The following is a 5,154-nucleotide window of genomic DNA, read 5'->3' as shown; positions in this document are numbered from 1 at the left end:
GAGTTCAAATCCCAGCAACCACATGGTGGCTCACAACCATCCGTAACGAGATCTGGCACCCTCCTCTGGAGTGTCTGAAGACAGCTACAGTGTACTTACATATAATAAGGAAAGAAATCTTTAAAAAAAAAAAAGATGTGTTTTTAGGTGGCTCTTCCCTCTGTGGCAAGAACAACAGGGTGACACTCAACCTCTGTGACCCTGCCTCCATCTCCACAGCTCTCCTCTATGTGACCTTCCTGCGTCCCTATTTAAAAAATGTTTGCCCCAAGGCAATGTTATATTTTTATTAAGATGTTTCATATTTACTTACTTACTTGCTGTGTATGTAAGACTGAGTGTGGGAGCTCCAAACCGTGGTACTTGTGCTAGGTCCCAAGAACACTTGCCAAAGTCAGATCTTGACTTTCACCCTATGTGTGAGGAACTCAGGACACCAGGCTTGGCTGCATGCATTGTTACCCCCAAGCCACCTCAAGGTCATGCTTTACTTGCTGAACCTCTTGTGGGAGGGGTGCACATGTGTTCATGTGTGTACAAGCACCCACCATGTTTATCTACTGAGCCTTATCCCCAACCCTTTGAGCTCCTTATTAAAAAAAAAAAAACAGTGATTATATCAGACTCATTCAGATAATGGAGAAAAATATCATATCTGAAAAACCTTCACCCAAGTCGGGAATACAGCTCAATGGTTTATCTAATGCGGAACCCGTGTGAGACTTTGGGCGCCAGGCACCAAACAGGTTCACAGGTCCCAAGATTAGGGCATGGATGTCTTTTGGCATCATTATCCATCTCGTCTCCCAAGCTGTGTCTGCCAGCTTGGAGACCTCCTTGCCTGCCGCGTCCCCAGCTCCAGCACAGAGTGCTGGTCCCACACGAAACTCAAGGAACATTTGTCAAGTTGACGAGGGAGGAATAGTAAAACAGATCAACTGAAAAGCTTATCCTCTCAGCTTTCGCTTCTTGTTTTCACTCTGGTGTTGGTTTTTTGGTTGCTCTATGTTAAGATCTACAAGGACCAGAAGGGCCTCCTCTCTCGTTGTGCAATCTGTTCTCCCAACTGGCCCGGAATTTAAAAAGGAACACAGCCTATCATCTGAGGCTGGGAGGAACTCTAGGCTGCAAGAAAAAAAATTTAAATGCACAGTCTGTCTGCAACCTACAGTAGCAGCTTTCATAGTTGTTTAAAACAAAACAAAGAACCTTGCACTCTGTGCAGCTGCAGCACTGGCCATGGACCCAAAGGAAGGACCAAGAAGCCAGTGAGGTGTCTGCAGGGTCCTCCATGGCTGCTGGAGGTGGTGTCCCGGTGGATGACAAGCTGGTGGCTGGACAGGAGGTGGAGGTTACTATGGCTGCACAGGGAGACCCTGTGTAGTAGGAATTTTGATTTCTTTAAAAACCCAAAAATCTTATAGGGATATATATTTTTTTAATCCTAGGTATCAGATGTGGGACTGCTTTAGATTGTCCACGGCCGTAGGTTTTATGATTTGCCTCGTGCTCTAACAGGGGCATTCTTTTTTTTTTTTTTTTTTTTGCCAGCTGCAAATAGTTTCTGCAAATGTATGATATGACATTTGGAATTCTGGGAACTCTTGAGAAAGTATCAAAATGCTACAGCCCTGGGGGACGGGGGGGTTCTTCCTCCTGCTGCTCCTTCTGCTGTGGTTGCTGGTATCCTGACTACAGAGATCAGACTTTCCCCAAGGAATCCGATGCCCACAATCAGCAGGAAGTAGTCTAACAATATTGATGCCCTCTTTCCCCTCTAACCTCTCTCTCTCCTACCTAGTGCTTGGGGGAGGGGGTTTGGCAGCTGTTGCAAGGGATGAGGTAGCAAGGGAACCCATAAAGTCGCCACACCCTGACTTCATCCCACCCATTAGCAGCCAGTGGGAAGTGGCAATGCCTATGAAGATGACACCAGCTCTGTCACCAAGATCTGACTGCACAAGTCCAACCCAGCAGGGTCCAAATTGTAGGACCAGCTAGTGCCCACTTCTGCCCACTGGGCCCAGGCACTGAGAATGCTATAAAGTTGCTCCCCAGTGAAGTCTGGCCAGTGTATCTATCCACCGCTCCCATCACACAAGCATCTAATCCCAGAAACTGTTGGACAAGTGACTCTTACCCAGGACCCTTCAGCGTGGTGAACAGCAAGCTTACAGGGATGGCTCCCGTCATTAGTCTGTCCCAGTACGTCCCTGGACCCTGGGGTGCAGAGGTCTTTGCTATGATGGAAAGAAGCCATGGAGTCAAATGCTCTGATCCACCCTGTCTGTCTTCACAGTACAAGAAATCTCTCTCTATGCCGTGCCCCCTTCTCTATCTGTCAGATTTAACTAAGATTGAATTATTAAAATGCATCTGGAAGACATATTACTTTGTATTAAGAACGAATAAATCAATAAGCCACAAACATCCCTAACACAGATGGAATGCTGGGGTGGCGGGAGGACAGTTTGGTAATTCCAGACATAGGCATTCCAGTCTTCGTATATACAGTGTCTAAGACACTTTAAAACAGACTGAAGCACGTTTGTATTGTTCACAATAACCAGAAAGCAAGCGGGAAGAACTCGCATGTCCATCAGTGGAGCCAGCAGATGGAGAGATAAAAGTCGCATATATAATGGGATATTATGCAGCTGAGGCAGGAGAAATGCCACAAGTATAAGGCCAGCCTGAGTTACGTAGTGAGACTTTGTGTCAAAAAAATAAAAAACTAGGGACTGGAAGGGGGCCCAGCGGGTGAAGTGTTTGTGGTTGTACAAGCTTAGGATCTGAGTTTGGATCCCCAGCTCTGTGTAAAAAGCTGGCCATGATGGTTTTTGCCGGTAACCTCAGAGCTGGGGTAGGGGCGGGCAACAGTGTGTGAGGTAGTTAGTGTGTGAGGTAGTGTGTGAGGGCTTGTCGCTCATCCAGACCAGCTACAATGCCAAGCTTCTGATTCAATAGGAGACTCTCACAAATAAGGCAGAGTACAATAGAAGAAAAGCCCCACATTGGCCTCTAACTTCCACATGCGCACACACATACACACAACACACACACAACCAAATAACAAGACAGAATGCCCAAGGTCCTCACAACACTTGTTAAGTGAAACAAGCCAGACACAAAACAACAGATATTCTGAATATCTAGCATACGCAAGTTCACTGAAACAGAAAGCAGCTTACAGGTCCGCAGGAGCTGCAGGGAGAGGGGACTGAACCAGGAGTTCTTGCTGCAGGGTCCAGAGCTGCTGTTTGGATAGTGAGAGGATTGTGGGTAGTAGCGATGGTTAACACCATGCTGAATCTAGTCAGTGACCCTGAACTAAAGTCTTAGATATGCCAAAAGTGGCAAACTTTGTTTTGTTTAGAACAATTTTTTTTCAAGTTTTTAGGGATTTACTTTTAATTATACATGTGTGTGTGAGGGGTATGTTTAAGTAAATGTAGCTGTTCTAGGAGGCCGGAGGATCTCCTCAGGCTGGTGTTACAAGATGTTAGGACTTCCCCAACGTGGGTCCTGGGAACTGAATTCTCATCCCATGCAAGAGCAGCAGGTACTCTTAACTGCTGCGCTATCTCTCCAGACTCCTATAACAATTTTTAATAGATAAATAAATAAATAAATAAATAAAATTATGAGACTATGGAGATGGTTCAGTGGGTGAGGACCTGGATTCAAAACTTCAGCACTGAAAAAAGTTGAGCGTGGCCATGCGTCTAGCACTGTTGGGGCTACAGACAGGACCTGCTGGCTGCCAGCACAGCTCCAGGTTCACTGAGAGCCCTTGTCTCAATAAGTTAGGGGGCAGCCACCTGTGTGGCCTTTACTTGCGTGCTATGTGCATACACCACACACACATGCACACACGCCCACTTATAAGCACTCTAAACCTAAATTATGAACATTTGCCAAGGGAGAGGAGTGTTCCGTGAGCAATACTGCCACAGGGTGAAAAGCACAGGTATGCATGGCTAATCCCAAGATCTAGCACCACAGAAAGAGATGTTTAGTTATAGGGGCCTGGTAGAGGCTTGCTGCACTAAGCCTCTGTAGCCCAATGGGAAGCAGCCAGACTGGTTCTGTTAAATCTGGTGGGGTGCCGCAGGAATGGTGTGTCTGTGTTTGTGTGTGTGTGTGTGTGCACAGAACTGAGATGGATGCAGGTGAAAGCGGTCCATATTCCTGAGTTTGGGATTTAAGGAGACAAAGCAGAAGGACTAACACTGAGAGATGTTATGTCGCCGACCTGACCTGGGTTCAGGACAGGCAAACACGGGGTTGACTTGCACTAACGGGATGTTTTAGAGAGAATGGAAAGAAGACCTGAAATACTGAACTGGAGTTACAATTCATGGCTTACAAAAGAGAGCCGCCAAGCTATAAACCTTAGTATTTCCAAGAGGAAAGAAGCACCTTTTATTTTTTTTAGTACTTTTGGCAATCTGCCCAGTTTAACCTCTCCAGTGCTAGGAGTGTGGCCAGGTGTGCTTGGCTTTCTGGGAGACATTTTGGGGATATATAGAGGGAGGGAAAGAAAACAAAGTGGAACTGGAGAGATGGCACCTCGTCTCGCAGAGGACCAGAGTCCAGTTTCAAGCACTCACAACCATCTGTAACTCCAGCTCCAGGATTTAGGATTTAAGGATCCTACACCTTCTTCTGGTTTCCAATTCACTTGCAACTCATGTGCACATACCCACGCGTAGGTACGTACATATTCAGATAATTAAGAATAAAATCTTGGGGGCAGGTGAGATGGCTCAGTGGGTAAGAGCACTGACTGCTCTTCTGAAGGTCCTGAGTTCAAATCCCAGCAACCACATCGTGGCTCACAACCACCCATAATGGAATCTGATGCCCTCTTCTGGGGTGTCTGAAGACAGCTACAGTGTACTTACTTTTAATAATAAATAAACAAAAATCTTTAAAAAAAAAGAATAAAATCTTTACAAGTGAGTAAAATAACTTAATAAGCTAATACAAAGCAAAAGGTGTCATTGAAGGAGAACAAAACTTACTCTTGTGCTCTTGGTGATGGGAATTTCTATGCATCTATTCTAAGTCATTTATTAGTAGGTTGTCGGGCTGCTGGATGCACTGACTTCTTAAATTTTAATAACAATCTGTTTTAGAGCTTCAACTGCT

This window comes from Mus caroli, chromosome 16 (genome assembly GCF_900094665.2).
Source record: "Mus caroli chromosome 16, CAROLI_EIJ_v1.1, whole genome shotgun sequence".
NCBI classification, from domain to species: domain Eukaryota; kingdom Metazoa; phylum Chordata; class Mammalia; order Rodentia; family Muridae; genus Mus; species Mus caroli.
This window is presented reverse-complemented; position numbering follows the sequence as displayed.